This window comes from Triturus cristatus, chromosome 10, assembly GCF_964204655.1.
Source record: "Triturus cristatus chromosome 10, aTriCri1.1, whole genome shotgun sequence".
Classification (NCBI taxonomy): Eukaryota; Metazoa; Chordata; class Amphibia; order Caudata; family Salamandridae; genus Triturus; species Triturus cristatus.
In genome coordinates, this window is record NC_140593.1 from 1,190,101,925 (window position 1) to 1,190,119,945 (window position 18,021).

Consider the following 18,021-nt stretch of genomic DNA (forward strand, 5'->3'; position numbering starts at 1 on the left):
AATGCAGTGCCTGTCTATAACTCTGTACACTGTCTTTACATGCCATTGTGCACTGCCTGACAATGTATTAATGCAGTGCCTGCCCACGCCCCTGTGCACTGCCTTTACATGCTATTGTGCACTGCCTCACAGTGTATCAATGCAGTGCCTGTGTATCCCCCTGTGCACTGCCTTTACATGCCATTGTGCACTGCCTGACAATGTATCAATGCAGTGCCTGTCTATCCCTCTGTGCACTGCCTTTACTTGCCATTGCGCACTGCCTGACTGTTGTATCAATGCAGTGCCTACCTACGCCCCTGTACACTGCCTTTACATGCCATTGCGCACTGCCTGAATTTTGGATCAATGCAGTGCCTGCCCACACCCCTGTACACTGCCTTTACATGCCATTGTGCTCTGCCTGACAATGTATCAATGCAGTGCCTGGTCATGCCACTGTGCACTGCCTTTACATGCCATTTTGCACTGTTTCAAAACGTAATAATGCAGGGCCTGTCTATCCCTCTGTGCATTGCCTTTATATGCAATTGTGCACTGTCTGACAATGTATCAATGCAGTGCCTGTTTATCCCTCTGTGCATTGCCTTTACATGCCAGTGTGCACTGCCTGACAATGTATCAAAGCAGTGCCTGCCCACACCCCTGTGCACTGCCTTTACATGCCATTGTGCCCTGCCTGACAATGAATCAATTCAGTGCCTACCTATGCCCTTGTGCACTGTTTTTACATGCCATTGTGGACTGTCACGCTATATATCAATGCAGTGCCTGCCCACACCCCTGTGCACTGCCTTTACATGCCATTGTGCACTGCCTGACAATGAATCAATGCAGTGCCTACCTGTGTCCTTGAGCACTGTCTTTACATGTCATTGTGCACTGTCTCACAGTGTATCAATGAAGTGCCTGACTATCCCCCTGTGCACTGCCTTTACACTCCATTGTGCACTGCCTGACAATATATCAATGCAGTGCCTGTATATCCCTCTGTGCATTGCCTTTACATGCCATTGTGCATTGCCTGACTATGTATCAATGCAGTGCCTGTCTAACCCTCTGTGCGCTGCCTTGACATGCCATTGTGCACTGCCTGGCAATGTATCAATGCAGTGCCTGTCTATCCCTCTGTGGGCTGCCTTTACATGCCTTGTGCACTGCCTGACACTGTATCAATGCAGTGCCTGTCTATAACTCTGTGCACTGCCTTTCTATGCCATTGTGCACTGCCTGACAATGTATCAATGCAGCGCCTGGCCATGCCACTGTGCACTGCCTTTACATGCCATTGTGTACTCTCTCAAAACGTAATAATGCAGTGCCTGTCTATCCCTCCGTGCATTGCTTTTATATGCAATTGTGTACTGCCTGACAATGTATCAATGCTGTGCCTGCCCACGCCCCTGTACACTGCCTTTACATGCCATTGTGCACTGCCTGACAATGTATCAATGCAGTACCTGCCCACGCCCCTGTGCACTGCCTTTACATGCCATTGTGCACTGCCTGACAATGAATCAATGCAGAGCCTGCCTATGCTCATGTGCACTGTCTTTAGATGCCATTGTGCACTGCCTGACAATTTATCAATGCAGTGCCTGCCCACGCCCCTGTGCACTGCCTTTACATGCCATTGTGCACTGTCTCAGTGTATCAATGCAGTGCCTGTTTATCCCCCTGTGCACTGCCTTTACATGCCATTGTGCACTGCAGAGCCTGTCTATCCCTCTGTGCACTGCCTTTACATGCCATTGAGCACTGCCTGACAATGTATCAATGCAGTGCCTGTCTATCCCTCTGTGCATTGCCTTTACATGCCATTGTGTACTGCCTGACAATGTATCAATGCAGTGCCTGCCCATGCCCCTGTGCACTACCTTTACATGCCATTTTGCACTGCCTGACAATGTATCAATGCAGTGCCTGCCCACGCTCCTGTGCACTGCCTTTACATGCCATTGTGCACTGTCTCACAATGTATCAATGCAGTGTCTGCCCACGCCCCTGTCCACTACCTTTCCATGCCATTGTGCACTGTCTGACTGTATCAATGCAGTGCCTGTCTATCCCTCTGTGACCTGCCTTTCCTTTCCATTGTGCACTGTCTCACAATGTATCAATGCAGTGCCTACCCACGCCCCTGTGCACTACCTTTACATGCCATTGTGCACTGCCTGACAATGTATCAATGCAGTGCCTGCCCACGCCCCTGTGCACTACCTTTACATTCCATTGTGCACTGCCTGACAATGTATCAATGCAGTGCCTGCCCACGCTGCTGTGCACTGCCTTTACATGCCATTGTTAGAAAAGGTAGACGGACCGGGAGGGCCGGCCGGGGTCAGGGGGAGAGGTCTCCGGGGAGAGCCGTCTCCAGCGATCGTACAGACAAGTAACTTCCCCCCCACAGACAGAAATCACACACGGATAAGGTTCAGTGTTCTTTATAGGTACTTAGTTATGATACGGGAGAATGGTACAAGGAGGTCTGGACGCAGGGGTCCCCTCGATCAGAGTCTCGTAAGGTAGGGAAGGGGGTAGCGGGTCAGTCTATTTACCAATCAGGTAGTTCGGATGAGATGATGATGAGCTCACAATCCTCGAGCTTGGTGTTTAGGTGGTACGGTCCGCGGCAGCGCCAGCAGGTCCCGGTAAGGATGGTTGATACAACGGGCCGCGGCAGCGCCAGCAGGTCCCCGGAAGATGTACGGTCCGCGGCAGCGCCAGCAGGTCCCGGTGAGGATGGTCGTTACAACGGGCCGCGGCAGCGCCAGCAGGTCCCAGGAAGATGGTCGTTACAACGGGCCGCGGCAGCGCCAGCAGGTCCCAGGAAGATGACGGTCCGCGGCAGCGCCAGCAGGTCCCGGTGAGGATGGTCGTTACAACGGGCCGCGGCAGCGCCAGCAGGTCCCAGGAAGATGAAGGTCGCAGAAGGCCGCGGCAGCGCCAGCAGGCAGGACGATGGTTCACAAGAGCGGGCTACGGCAGCGCCAGTAGACCGTCAGGGTTGAGTTCACTCGGTGTCTCTCGACTCCAGGATACAACTGCCTTCCTGCTCCGGAGCTGTCTTAGTTATAGGGCTGGTGCCCTTTGATGTCCGGACCCTCGCACTTGGAGGTCGGAGGGTCCGGGATGAAGGTGTCCAGACACCCAGCAGGGGGTGGAGCCAGCGCCTGGGGGCTGCTGGAGGCGATCGGCACCTGGCGGGGGAAGAGCTCTTGACGCTTCGTTCTCCCATTGACCTGCCAAGTGGTCCGCTCACCTCCTGGGTGGATGGTGGTGCCGGGATGTCGGGGCCGGCCAGGCCCGGGGTTAGGGTCGAGGTGAGGCCACGCGGCCGCGTGGTGCAGGGCCCAAGATGGCGGCTTGACCCGGCCGGGGAAGCCGGTGGTGCTGGACCCCGTGATGAGTAGGGGTCCGAGGGCAGAGGGTCCGTCGGGAGACGGAGTACAGGGGCTTGTCACGGGGGTATGCCTGGTGGGCCGGAGCTCGGGCCCTGTCGTGCGGGGGGGGAGCAAGCCCTCTGTGTGGCCTGTCCAACATAAGTCCCCCCCAGCTGAAGGCGGGGAGAGTCACCCATCTCCTTGGGGACTCTCTTCGTCGAGGCGGAAAAAGCGGGACAGGCCATCCGCGTTGGCGTGGTCTTGGCCTGGCCGGTGCTCCACAGTGAAGTCCATTCCCTGCAGGGAAATGGACCAGCGCAAGAGTTTTGGGTTCTCCCCCCGCATCTGCATCAGCCATTGCAGGGGTCGATGGTCGGTTTGTACCCGGAAGTGGGTACCGAAGAGATAGGGTCGGAGCTTTTTGAGGGCCCACACTACTGCAAATGCCTCCCTCTCGATTGTGCTCCAACGCTGTTCTCGGGCCAGGAGACGTCGACTGATGAAGGCCACCGGCTGGTCATGACCTTCGGAGTTCAGCTGAGAGAGGACGGCCCCGATGCCGTGGTCGGAGGCGTCGGTCTGCACCACAAATTCCTGACTGTAATCGGGGGCCTGGAGCACCGGGGCGGTGCACAGGGCGGCCTTCAGCTCCTCGAAGGCCGCTTGACAATCAGGAGTCCAGTGGACCCGCTTCGGTTGATTCTTGGATGTGAGTCCCGTGAGGGGCCCCACGATGCTGCCGTAGTCCTTCACGAACCGCCGGTAGTAGCCGGTGAGCCCCAAGAAGGCTCGGACCTCGGTCTGGGTGACGGGGGGCTGCCAGGACTGGATGGCAGCAATCTTAAGTTGTAGTGGGGCCACCAGCCCGCTTCCCACTTGGTGCCCAAGGTAGGTCACAGACCCTTGGCCAATTTGGCACTTGCCGGCTTTAATGGTGAGGCCGGCCCGCTGGAGGGCTTGGAGGACCTCTTGGAGGTGACGGAGGTGGTCGGACCAGTGGCGGCTGTATACAGCGATATCGTCCAGGTAGGCAGCGCTGAATTCTTCGAGCCCTGCCAAGACCTGGTTCACAAGACGTTGGAATGTGGCGGGGGCATTCTTCATGCCAAAGGGCATGACCTTAAATTGATAGTGGCCATCGGGGGTGGAGAAGGCTGACCGTTCCTGAGCCCTGGGTGTGAGGCCGATCTGCCAGTAGCCCGCCGTTAGGTCGAAGATACTAAGGTAGCGGGCGGCCCCCAGCCGGTCGATCAGCTCGTCTGCTCGGGGGATGGGATGAGCGTCGGTCCGGGTGACAGCGTTCAAGCCCCGGTAGTCGACGCAGAATCTCAGTTCAGGGGCGGTGCCGGGGGCAGCGGCCTTGGGAACTAATACAACCGGACTGGCCCAGGGACTGTCCGAGGGCTCGATGACCCCGATCGTGAGCATCTTGGCCACTTCCTCCTGTATGCAGGCCCGTACCCGATCTGGTACGCGGTAGGCCCGGTGCCGGACAGGGGGACTGTCCCCGGTGTCTACGTCGTGCGAACACCAAGGGGTGACCCCGGGGGTGAGGGAGAACAGGGCAGCGAACTGCAGCAGGAGGTCCCGGCAGTCCTGGCGTTGCTCCGAAGTGAGGGCGTCGGAGAGCCGGACCCCATCCACGGAGCCGTCCTTCTCCTGAGTCTTTAAGAGATCCGGGAGGGGCTCGGAGTCTTCTTCTGTACCACTGTCGGTCGCCATCAGGAGGCTTAGTTCGGAGCGCACAAAGTGTGGTTTGAGCCGGTTGGTGTGGAGGACCCGCAGGGGGTTCCGGGTGGACCCCATGTCGATGAGGTAAGTGACGGGGCTTTTACGCTCGACCACTTTGAAGGGCCCCGTCCACTTGTCTTGCAGGGCACATGGTTCGGTGGGGGACATCACCCATACTTGCTGCCCAGGCTCGAATTCAACGGAGGAGGCATTGTGATCATACCACCTCTTCATGTCCTCCTGACTGGCCTCGAGGTTCGCCTTGGCCATCTCCCTGAAGCGCCGGGTCTGGTTTCGTAGGGCCAGGATGTATTTGAAGACGTCGGGAGGGGTCGTTAAGGGGGCCATCTCCCAACCTTCCTTGACTAGGCTGAGGGGCCCTCGCACAGGGTGCCCGTACAAGAGTTCGAAAGGGCTAAAGCCGAGGGACTTCTGGGGGACTTCTCGGTAGGCGAAGAGGAGGCACGGGAGCAGCACATCCCACTGGCGACGGAGAGGCTCTTCCAATCCCCCAATCATCCCCTTGAGAGTGCGGTTAAAACGCTCCACTAGTCCGTTCCCTTGGGGGTGATAGGGGGTCGTGAATCTGTAGGTGACCCCGCATTGTTGCCAGAGGGACTTCATGTATTTAGATATGAAATTCGTACCTCGGTCGCTGACGACTTCTCGGGGGAAGCCTACCCTGGAGAAGATCCCCATCAGGGCCCGGCCAACCACCGGAGCTGTCACTGTCCGTAGGGGCACCGCCTCGGGGTAGCGGGTGGCATGGTCCACTAGTACCAAGATGAACCTGTGTCCTTGTGCCGTGCGGGGGTCCAGAGGCCCCACAATGTCTATCCCCACCCTCTCGAACGGGGTGGTGACCACAGGGAAGGGTTGCAGAGGGGCCTTCAGCTTCCGACCACTCTTCCCGCTGGCTTGGCACGTGGGGCAAGATCGGCAGTGGTTCAGGACGTCATTCCTCATTTTTGGCCAGAAAAAGTGGGTCACCAGGCGACTGTATGTTTTGTCCTGGCCCAGGTGTCCAGCCAGGGGGACATCGTGGGCCAGGTTGAGCAGAAAGTCTCGGAAGCGGAGCGGTACCACCAGAACTCGACCGGCCCCCAGCTCGGCGATTCTTTGCTCGCTGTAGAGCAGGTCGTTGTCCCAGTAGACCCAGTGGGTTCCGGTGGTGTCCCCTGCGTTTTGGGTATCGGCTTGTTGGCGGAGTCCCTCGAGGGAGGGACAGGTCTTTTGTTCCTGGCGGAACTGCTCTTGGGTGGGCCCCCCCTCTTGACGCCACTGAGCCAGATCCGGAAGGTCCTGGTGTTGTGCGTCTGCTTCGATAGTCGGGTCCGGGAGGTCAGACTCGCCGTTGTCCTCGACGGGGGCAACCGGGGGCGGAGGTGCTGGCCATTCGGTTTCTTCTGATCGGGGGGTGGCCCGGGCGGCCATGGATCGGGTGGTTATGCAGGCCCAGTCCGGGAGGCCCAGCATCCCCAGGTGCTCTCTTTTCTCGACGGTGGCCCACGGGGAACTCTCGAGGTCATTCCCCAGGAGGCAGTCCACGGGGGCATCGTCCCGGACCGTCACCTTCAGTAGGCCGGAGACCCCTCCCCATTCAAACGGAACGCAGGCCATCTTACACATACTCTCAGAGTTATCTGCCGAGCGGACGGGGCAGAGAATGTTCGGCAGGATCTGCTCGGGCTTCACCAGATGACAGCGGACGGCCGTCACGCTGGCGCCGGTGTCCCGCAAGGCCTCGGCTCTCTGTCCATTAATGGTCACCCACTGACCGTATTTTCTGGTGTTGGCGGGTAGGGGAGCCCGCGGAACCATGTCTCTTCCCCCTAGGCATGCCAGGACCATGGCGGCCGGTTCCCACCCTTGCTGGGCCGGCTCGTACTCTTCGGGTCCCTCCGATGATTACTCTTCCCCTAGGGCAGCGGCCGCTACCTGGCGGGGCTTGGGTGTTTGATTTAGCGGGCAGTTCGGGTCATTGGCGTAGTGGCCTAGTCGCTGGCACCGGTGGCACGTGACGTTGGCTCGGTACCCAGGCCGCAACGGGGGGTTGCCCTGGCCGGCCGGAGGCGGGGTGCTGGCCACGGGTGTTGTTGGTAAGGCGTCTCTCCCTCGCCCCTGGCCCCCTCCTCCTCCCCGAGGACGGTGCTGGCCTTGGTTGCCTCTGTTCTGGTCGTGGGGCCCTCTCCGGCCCACTCGGGTGCTTTCCCACCGGTCAGCTTCGGCGGCGAGCTGCCGGGGGTCGGTCAGCTTACTGTCGAGTAGGTGCTGCCGGAGCTCGACGAAACAGTTGTTTGACAGGTGCTCCCATACCATAAGGTTGAAGAGTTGTTCGTAAGTGGTGACCTGACTTCCCTTGATCCACCCTTCGAATGCCCGGCTGAAATAGTTCACGTATTCTACCCAAGTTGTACCTGGGATCCTGGTGCAATCTCTGAACCTCTGGCGGTACATCTCGGGCGTGAGGCCGTAGCGGGTGAGGAGGGCAGCCTTCATGTGGTCGTAGGACGACATTTGGTGATCGGGGAGCTGCAGCAGGGCATCGCGACCCTCGTTGATAAATCTCCCCCAAAGTCCGGCTCCCCAATCACTCCGGTCGATTCGGTGGGAGGTCATTGCGATCTCATAGGCTTTAAACCACTGTTGTATGTCGTCTTCTCGGACATATTCGCGGACAACATCCTTGGGGATGTGAACTTTTTTCTCACTTGGCCCCGGGGTGTGTGGTCGCTCAGGCACCCCCAGTTCCTTATTCTGTTTGCGCAGTTCTATTTCCGCTAGTCGGCGCTCGTGCTCGAGCGTTATTTTTTTCTCTTCCAGCTCTCTCTGTCTCTGCTTTTCTTCTCGTTCCTCTCGAAGCCGCATATGCTCGAGGTTAAGTTTCTGTTCAGCTAACTTGAGTTCCCCATCCATCTTGAGTCGTGCCATCTCCAACTCGTGTAATCTGACTCTGTCTCTTTCTCGGATCTCCTCTTGCGGGAGGCCCGTTCCCCGCTCCTCGGGAGCCGTGGCGTTCCCCTCTGGTGTGATGCTGGTTTGGTCTGGTGTGACGCTGCTTTGGTCGGAGGGTCCTGTGACCCCCGTTTCTGTCCATGACTCCAGAGCGCGCTTTAGATCATCCTTGGTACTCAGGCCGGTGGTAGCAATGCCAAGTTCTATGCAAAATTGTCTCAGTTCGCGGTGGTTGTATTCTTCTAATTTCTCCATTTGGAATTTCTCGGTGGAGCTGCTATCTTTGGTCGACATCGTGTTTTTGTCGTGGGGTGAGCTACTCTCTACGATTACGCGTTGATTCGGATCGCGCCGCTGGCCACCAATGTTAGAAAAGGTAGACGGACCGGGAGGGCCGGCCGGGGTCAGGGGGAGAGGTCTCCGGGGAGAGCCGTCTCCAGCGATCGTACAGACAAGTAACTTCCCCCCCACAGACAGAAATCACACACGGATAAGGTTCAGTGTTCTTTATAGGTACTTAGTTATGATACGGGAGAATGGTACAAGGAGGTCTGGACGCAGGGGTCCCCTCGATCAGAGTCTCGTAAGGTAGGGAAGGGGGTAGCGGGTCAGTCTATTTACCAATCAGGTAGTTCGGATGAGATGATGATGAGCTCACAATCCTCGAGCTTGGTGTTTAGGTGGTACGGTCCGCGGCAGCGCCAGCAGGTCCCGGTAAGGATGGTTGATACAACGGGCCGCGGCAGCGCCAGCAGGTCCCCGGAAGATGTACGGTCCGCGGCAGCGCCAGCAGGTCCCGGTGAGGATGGTCGTTACAACGGGCCGCGGCAGCGCCAGCAGGTCCCAGGAAGATGGTCGTTACAACGGGCCGCGGCAGCGCCAGCAGGTCCCAGGAAGATGACGGTCCGCGGCAGCGCCAGCAGGTCCCGGTGAGGATGGTCGTCACAACGGGCCGCGGCAGCGCCAGCAGGTCCCAGGAAGATGAAGGTCGCAGAAGGCCGCGGCAGCGCCAGCAGGCAGGACGATGGTTCACAAGAGCGGGCTACGGCAGCGCCAGTAGACCGTCAGGGTTGAGTTCACTCGGTGTCTCTCGACTCCAGGATACAACTGCCTTCCTGCTCCGGAGCTGTCTTAGTTATAGGGCTGGTGCCCTTTGATGTCCGGACCCTCGCACTTGGAGGTCGGAGGGTCCGGGATGAAGGTGTCCAGACACCCAGCAGGGGGTGGAGCCAGCGCCTGGGGGCTGCTGGAGGCGATCGGCACCTGGCGGGGGAAGAGCTCTTGACGCTTCGTTCTCCCATTGACCTGCCAAGTGGTCCGCTCACCTCCTGGGTGGATGGTGGTGCCGGGATGTCGGGGCCGGCCAGGCCCGGGGTTAGGGTCGAGGTGAGGCCACGCGGCCGCGTGGTGCAGGGCCCAAGATGGCGGCTTGACCCGGCCGGGGAAGCCGGTGGGGCTGGACCCCGTGATGAGTAGGGGTCCGAGGGCAGAGGGTCCGTCGGGAGACGGAGTACAGGGGCTTGTCACGGGGGTATGCCTGGTGGGCCGGAGCTCGGGCCCTGTCGTGCGGGGGGGGAGCAAGCCCTCTGTGTGGCCTGTCCAACAGCCATTGTGCACTGTCTCACAATATATCAATGCACTACCTTTCCATGCCATTGTGCACTGTCTGGCTGTATCAATGCAGTGCCTGTCTATCTCTCTGTGACCTGCCTTTCCTTGCCATTGTGCACTGTCTCACAATGTATCAATACAGTGCCTGCCCACGCCCCTGTGCACTCTCTTTACATACCATTGTGCACTGCCTCACAATGTATCAATGCAGCGCCTGGCCACGCCACTTTGAACTGCCTTTAAATGCCATTTTGCACTGTCTCACAATGCATCAATGCAGCGCCTGCCCACGCCACTGTGCACTGCCTTTGCATGCCATTGTGCACTGCCTGACAATGTATCAATGCAGTGCCTGTCTATCCCTCTGTGCATTGCCTTTACATGCCATTGTGCACTGCCTGACAATGTATCAATGCAGTGCCTGCCCACGCCCCTGTGCACTGCCTTTACATGCTATTGTGCACTGCCTCACAGTGTATCAATGCAGTGCCTGTGTATCCCCCTGTGCACTGCCTTTACATGCCATTGTGCACTGCCTGACAATGTATCAATGCAGTGCCTGTCTATCCCTCTGTGCACTGCCTTAACATGCCATTGAGCACTGCCTGACAATGTATCAATGCAGTGCCTGTCTATCCCTCTGTGCATTGCCGTTATATGCAATTGTGCACTGTCTGACAATGTATCAATGCAGTGCCTGTCTATCCCTCTGTGCACTGCCTTTACTTGCCATTGCGCACTGCCTGACTGTTGTATCAATGCAGTGCCTACCTACGCCCCTGTACACTGCCTTTACATGCCATTGCGCACTGCCTGACAATGTATCAATGCAGTGCCTGGTCATGCCACTGTGCACTCCCTTTACATGCCATTTTGCACTGTTTTAAAACGTAATAATGCAGGGCCTGTCTATCCCTCTGTGCATTGCCTTTATATGCAATTGTGCACTGTCTGACAATGTATCAATGCAGTGCCTGTTTATCCCTCTGTGCATTGCCTTTACATGCCAGTGTGCACTGCCTGACAATGTATCAAAGCAGTGCCTGCCCACACCCCTGTGCACTGCCTTTACATGCCATTGTGCCCTGCCTGACAATGAATCAATTCAGTGCCTACCTATGCCCTTGTGCACTGTTTTTACATGCCATTGTGGACTGTCACGCTATATATCAATGCAGTGCCTGCCCACACCCCTGTGCACTGCCTTTACATGCCATTGTGCACTGCCTGACAATGAATCAATGCAGTGCCTACCTGTGTCCTTGAGCACTGTCTTCACATGTCATTGTGCACTGTCTCACAGTGTATCAATGAAGTGCCTGACTATCCCCCTGTGCACTGCCTTTACACTCCATTGTGCACTGCCTGACAATATATCAATGCAGTGCCTGTATATCCCTCTGTGCATTGCCTTTACATGCCATTGTGCATTGCCTGACTATGTATCAATGCAGTGCCTGTCTATCCCTCTGTGCGCTGCCTTGACATGCCATTGTGCACTGCCTGGCAATGTATCAATGCAGTGCCTGTCTATCCCTCTGTGGGCTGCCTTTACATGCCTTGTGCACTGCCTGACACTGTATCAATACAGTGCCTGTCTATAACTCTGTGCACTGCCTTTCTATGCCATTGTGCACTGCCTGACAATGTATCAATGCAGCGCCTGGCCATGCCACTGTGCACTGCCTTTACATGCCATTGTGTACTCTCTCAAAATGTAATAATGCAGTGCCTGTCTATCCCCCTGTGCATTGCTTTTATATGCAATTGTGTACTGCCTGACAATGTATCAATGCTGTGCCTGCCCACGCCCCTGTACACTGCCTTTACATGCCATTGTGCACTGCCTGACAATGTATCAATGCAGTACCTGCCCACGCCCCTGTGCACTGCCTTTACATGCCATTGTGCACTGCCTGACAATGAATCAATGCAGAGCCGGCCTATGCTCCTGTGCACTGTCTTTAGATGCCATTGTGCACTGCCTGACAATTTATCAATGCAGTGCCTGCCCACGCCCCTGTGCACTGCCTTTACATGCCATTGTGCACTGTCTCAGTGTATCAATGCAGTGCCTGTTTATCCCCCTGTGCACTGCCTTTACATGCCATTGTGCACTGCAGTGCCTGTCTATCCCTCTGTGCACTGCCTTTACATGCCATTGAGCACTGCCTGACAATGTATCAATGCAGTGCCTGTCTATCCCTCAGTGCATTGCCTTTACATGCCATTGTGTACTGCCTGACAATGTATCAATGCAGTGCCTGCCCATGCCCCTGTGCACTACCTTTACATGCCATTTTGCACTGCCTGACAATGTATCAATGCAGTGCCTGCCCACGCTCCTGTGCACTGCCTTTACATGCCATTGTGCACTGTCTCACAATGTATCAATGCAGTGTCTGCCCACGCCCCTGTCCACTACCTTTCCATGCCATTGTGCACTGTCTGACTGTATCAATGCAGTGCCTGTCTATCCCTCTGTGACCTGCCTTTCCTTTCCATTGTGCACTGTCTCACAATGTATCAATGCAGTGCCTACCCACGCCCCTGTGCACTACCTTTACATGCCATTGTGCACTGCCTGACAATGTATCAATGCAGTGCCTGCCCACGCCCCTGTGCACTACCTTTACATTCCATTGTGCACTGCCTGACAATGTATCAATGCAGTGCCTGCCCACGCTGCTGTGCACTGCCTTTACATGCCATTGTGCACTGTCTCACAATATATCAATGCACTACCTTTCCATGCCATTGTGCACTGTCTGGCTGTATTAATGCAGTGCCTGTCTATCTCTCTGTGACCTGCCTTTCCTTGCCATTGTGCACTGTCTCACAATGTATCAATACGGTGCCTGCCCACGCCCCTGTGCACTGTCTTTACATACCATTGTGCACTGCCTCACAATGTATCAATGCAGCACCTGGCCACGCCACTTTGAACTGCCTTTAAATGCCATTTTGCACTGTCTCACAATGCATTAATGCAGCGCCTGCCCACGCCACTGTGCACTGCCTTTACATGCCATTGTGCACTGCCTGACAATGTATCAATGCAGTGCCTGTCTATCCATCTGTGCATTGCCTTTACATGCCATTGTGCACTGCCTGACAATGTATCAATGCAGTGCCTGCCCACGCCCCTGTGCACTACCTTTACATGCCATTGTGCACTGCCTGACAATGTATCAATGCAGTGCCTGCCCACGCCCCTGTGCACTACCTTCCCATGCCATTATGCACTGTCTGACTGTATCAATGCAGTGCCTGTCTATCCCTCTGTGACCTGCCTTTCCTTGCCATTGTGCACTGTCTCACAATGTATCAATGCAGTGCCTGCCCACGCCCATGTGCACTACCTTTACATGCCATTGTGCACTGCCTGACAATGTATCAATGCAGTGCCTGCCCACGCCCCTGTGCACTACCTTTACATTCCATTGTGCACTGCCTGACAATGTATCAATGCAGTGCCTCTCACGCTCCTGTGCACTGCCTTTACATGCCATTGTGCACTGTCTCACAATGTATCAATGCAGTGTCTGCCCGCGCCCCTGTGCACTACCGTTCCATGCCATTGTGCTCTGTCTGACTGTATCAATGCAGTGCCCGTCTATCCCCCTGTGACCTGCCTTTCCTTGCCATTGTGCACTGTCTCCCAATGTATCAATGCAGTGCCTGCCCACACCCCTGTGTACTGCCGTTACATGCCATTTTGCACTGCCTGACAATGTATCAATGCAGTGCCTGTCTATCCCTCTGTGCACTGCCTTTACATGCCATTGTGCACTGCCTGACAATGTATCAATGCGGGGCCTGCCCACACCCCTGTGCACTGCCTTTACATGCCATTGTGCACTGCCTGAAAATGAATCTATGCAGTGCCTACCTATGCCCTTGTGCACTGTCTTTACATGCCATTGTGGACTGTCACACAATGTATCAATGCAGTGCTTGCCCTCGCCCCAGTGCACTGCCTTTACATGCCATTGTGCACTGTCTCACAGTGTATCAATACAGTGCCTGTCTATCCCTCTGTGCATTGCCTTTACATGCCATTGTGCACTGTCTGACAATGTATCAATGCAGTGCCTGCCCTCGCCCCTGAGCACTGCCTTTCTATGTGCCTGTTAATTGTACGTCTATGCCTCGCTGTGCTACTTGCCCGCGGCCCAGCGTGGTGTTCAGGTCCCTTAGCTGTGTTTGTGCGTACCACTGTGCATGTTACTGTGCAGTGACTGTCCATGCCCCCGTACAGTGCCTGTCCATGCCCCTGTCCATCCTTCTGTGCTGTACCTTTCCATGCCCGTGCAGTACCTGACCTTGACCGCATGCTGTGCCAGTCCGTGCCTCGTGCTGTACCTGCCCGTTACCCCGTGCGGTGCCTGCCCACCCCCGAGCAGCCCATGGCCAAACCCCCATGCTGTGCCAATCCGTGCCCCATGCGGCGCCAGTCCGTGCCTTCGTGCAGTACCTGGCCGTGCCCCCATGCTGTGCCAGTCCGTGCCCCCATGCTGTGCTAATCCATGCCCCGTGCCGCGCCAGTCCATGCCACTGTGCAGTATCTGTGCATGCGCACATGCGTGTCAGTCCGTGCCCCGTGCAATATCTGGCCATGCCCCCATGCTGTGTCAGTCCGTGCCCTCGTGCTGTGCCAGACCGTGCCCCCCCCCATGCTGTCAGTCCATGCTCCCATGCTGTCAGTCCGTACCCCGTGCAGTATCCGGTCATGCCCCCATGCTGTGCCTGCCTGTGTCCCCATGCTGTGCCGGTCCGTGCCCCGTGCGGTGCCCGGGCACGCAGGGCACAGTGCAGCCGTTGGACAGCACATTCCTGAGGCCTGGCATCACCCGCATGAAGCCAATTAGTTGAACCGCCTCATTCAGCAAATCCTTGGTGGGTTTTGGCTGAAGTCCCGCGGGCGCCCAGGCCTGAAAGAGGCGCCTTCAGCCGAGAGGGTCCCGGGGCCACCGAGGGAGGGGTCAGCGGCGGCGGCGGGGCAGGAGTGGATATCTCTCCCTCACGCCCCCTCCGCCTGAGAGGTCCATCCGCGCTCAGCTGCACGCTCGGGGGGCAGTGACGGCGAGGAGGGCCCCCCGACCGGGACAGCCGGGGAAGAGGGAGCGCTGAGGGGCAGACTGGGGTAAGAGGGGCAGACTGGGGTAAGAGAGGCAGAGGGGCGGACTGGGGCAAGAGAGGCAGAGGGGCGGACTGGGGCAAGAGAGGCAGAGGGGCAGACTGGGGTAAGAGAGGCAGACTGGGGTAAGAGAGGCAGAGGTGCAGACTGGGGTGAGAGAGGCAGAGGGGCAGACTGGGGTAAGAGAGGCAGACTGGGGTAAGAGAGGCAGAGGTGCAGACTGGGGTGAGAGAGGCAGAGGGGCGGAGTGAGGTGAGACGCACGGGCAGAGCTGTCACTGAGGGAGCGCTGAGGGGCAGACTGGGGTAAGAGGGGCAGACTGGGGTAAGAGAGGCAGAGGGGCAGACTGGGGTAAGAGAGGCAGAGGGGCAGACTGGGGCAAGAGAGGCAGAGGGGCGGACTGGGGCAAGAGAGGCAGACTGGGGTAAGAGAGGCAGAGGGGCGGAGTGAGGTGAGACGCACGGGCAGAGCTGTCACTGAGGGAGCGCTGAGGGGCAGACTGGGGTAAGAGGGGCAGACTGGGGTAAGAGAGGCAGAGGGGCAGACAGGGGTAAGAGAGGCAGAGGGGCAGACTGGGGTAAGAGAGGCAGAGGGGCGGACTGGGGCAAGAGAGGCAGAGGGGCAGACTGGGGTAAGAGAGGCAGAGGGGCAGACTGGGGCAAGAGAGGCAGAGGGGCAGACTGGGGTAAGAGAGGCAGAGGGGCAGACTGGGGCAAGAGAGGCAGAGGGGCAGACTGGGGCAAGAGAGGCAGAGGGGCGGAGTGAGGTGAGACGCACGGGCAGAGCTGTCACTGAGGGAGCTCTGAGGGGCAGACTGGGGTAAGAGGGGCAGACTGGGGTAAGAGAGGCAGAGGGGCAGACTGGGGTAAGAGAGGCAGAGGGGCGGACTGGGGCAAGAGAGGCAGAGGGGCGGACTGGGGCAAGAGAGGCAGAGGGGCAGACTGGGGTAAGAGAGGCAGAGGGGCAGACTGGGGCAAGAGAGGCAGAGGGGCAGACTGGGGTAAGAGAGGCAGAGGGGCAGACTGGGGCAAGAGAGGCAGAGGGGCAGACTGGGGCAAGAGAGGCAGAGGGGCGGAGTGAGGTGAGACGCACGGGCAGAGCTGTCACTGAAGGAGCTCTGAGGGGCAGACTGGGGTAAGAGGGGCAGACTGGGGTAAGAGAGGCAGAGGGGCAGACTGGGGTAAGAGAGGCAGAGGGGCGGACTGGGGCAAGAGAGGCAGAGGGGCAGACTGGGGCAAGAGAGGCAGAGGGGCAGACTGGGGCAAGAGAGGCAGAGGGGCGGACTGGGGCAAGAGAGGCAGACTGGGGTAAGAGAGGCAGAGGGGCGGAGTGAGGTGAGATGCACGGGCAGAGCTGTCACTGAGGGAGCGCTGAGGGGCAGACTGGGGTAAGAGGGGCAGACTGGGGTAAGAGAGGCAGAGGGGCAGACTGGGGCAAGAGAGGCAGAGGGGCAGACTGGGGTAAGAGAGGCAGAGGGGCGGACTGGGGCAAGAGAGGCAGAGGGGCGGACTGGGGCAAGAGAGGCAGAGGGGCAGACTGGGGTAAGAGAGGCAGAGGGGCAGACTGGGGTAAGAGAGGCAGAGGGGCGGACTGGGGCAAGAGAGGCAGAGGGGCAGACTGGGGCAAGAGAGGCAGACTGGGGTAAGAGAGGCAGAGGGGCGGAGTGAGGTGAGACGCACGGGCAGAGCTGTCACTGAGGGAGCTCTGAGGGGAGGCGAGAGGCAGAATGAGGTAAGAGGTAGTGGCAGAGGCCACTGAGGGAGCGCTGAGGGGAGGAAAAAGGCAGAAAAAGAGAAAGGCAAGAGGCAGAGAGGGAGGGACAGCCAGCTGCAGAGCGAGCCTGGGGAGGGGCAGGCACTGAGAACAAGGAAAGGCTGAGAGTGAGGGACAGGCACTGAGAAGAAAGAGGCAGAGTGAGGGACAGGCACCGAGAGCAAGAAAGAGGCAGAGTGAGGGACAGGCACTGAGAGCAAGGAAAGGCTGAGAGTGAGGGACAGGCACTGAGAGCAAGAAAGAGGCAGAGAGTGAGGGACAGGCACTGAGAGCAAGAAAGAGGCAGAGAGGGAGGGACAGGCACTGAGAGCTAGGAAGAGACAGACGGACAGTGAGAAGGAGATCGGGGCGGAGGAGTGAGAGTGCAGAGCGCTAGGACTGACAGAGCGCGGAAGGGTCAGAGAGGCGGCAGCGGAGTAAGAAAGGGGAGTGAGTAGCAAGAACACGACAGCGCAAGGGTGAGAGGGCGGGGAGTGAGAGAGGGAGGGGCGGAAGGCGGGGAAAGAGAGAGGGGCACTGAGGGGAGAAAGAGACAGATAAGAAGTGCATTAAAAGAGAGGAGACCGGAGGGCCGTGGCGAAGAAGAGGAGGAGAGAGAGGCGGCCACAGAGAGACGGCCACAGAGAGACAGGGTGATTGAAGGGTTAAGAAAGTGCGAGAGAACGAGGGAGCGACAGAGAAACACCAGCGCCGACAGAGAACGAGGGCTACAGGGAGCACACACGGCGGTTGTATGTGAGAGAGACAGAGGCTCGGAGAGCTGCTCTCAGACAGGGGGAGAGTGGGGGTCCCACGCCCCCCATCCCTGCGGCCCGGGGCTGAGCTGAAGCCAGCGCCAGATGAGGCGTACGGAGGGATGAGTGGCGCCGCGACGGGAGCTCGGGAGTGATTGGCGCTAGACATTTCTTCTTCAAAGTAGACATCCCGCTGGAGGGTCCAGACCCCTGCATCGGCGACAGAGGCGTGAACCACGTCATTGGCACTTCTGCCGTACTGCTGTGTGCCCTCGTCGGCGCCACGCTCCTCGCACTGGCTTCTAGCGCCTGTGGCACGTGAGGCGCTATTCATCCACCTCCACATCCGTGTTAAGCCACCTCCATAAGTGCCGAAGAGCTCTCCACCGGTGCAGAACCCCCCTGCTGGCTCTCCTCGGCAACCCCGGCTCTTCACCTGCGCGGGAGGGACACCCCTGAAGGAGCAGGTAAGAGGCCCAGCCGCAGCGCGAACCACCCCCTGCCTCAGACTCGCCATTAAAATAATAGGGGCAGATTTACAAGCCCCTTGCGCCACTTTTGCGTCACTTTTCCCATGTTAAAAGTGACGCAAAAATGTCGCAAGGGCCTTGTAAATCTGCCCCTTATGGGCTTATTTACAAACCCCTTGCGCCGCACGTCACTTTGTCCCATAGGGGCTTGCAAATAAGCCCCT

The 18,021-nt window shown here is 57.9% G+C and overlaps 1 protein-coding gene across 2 annotated transcripts in view; it reads left to right on the top strand.

Annotated features, from left to right (window-relative positions):
* The first annotated feature begins 17,099 nt into the window (after positions 1 to 17,099).
* Positions 17,100 to 18,021, top strand: part of LOC146797003 (uncharacterized) — a 166,144-nt gene continuing 165,222 nt past the window's right edge. For both annotated transcript variants that reach the window (XM_085629601.1, XM_085629600.1), the window contains exon 1: positions 17,100 to 17,794. The gene's annotated coding sequence lies outside the window, so the exon portion shown is untranslated. The remainder of the gene's footprint in view (positions 17,795 to 18,021) is intronic.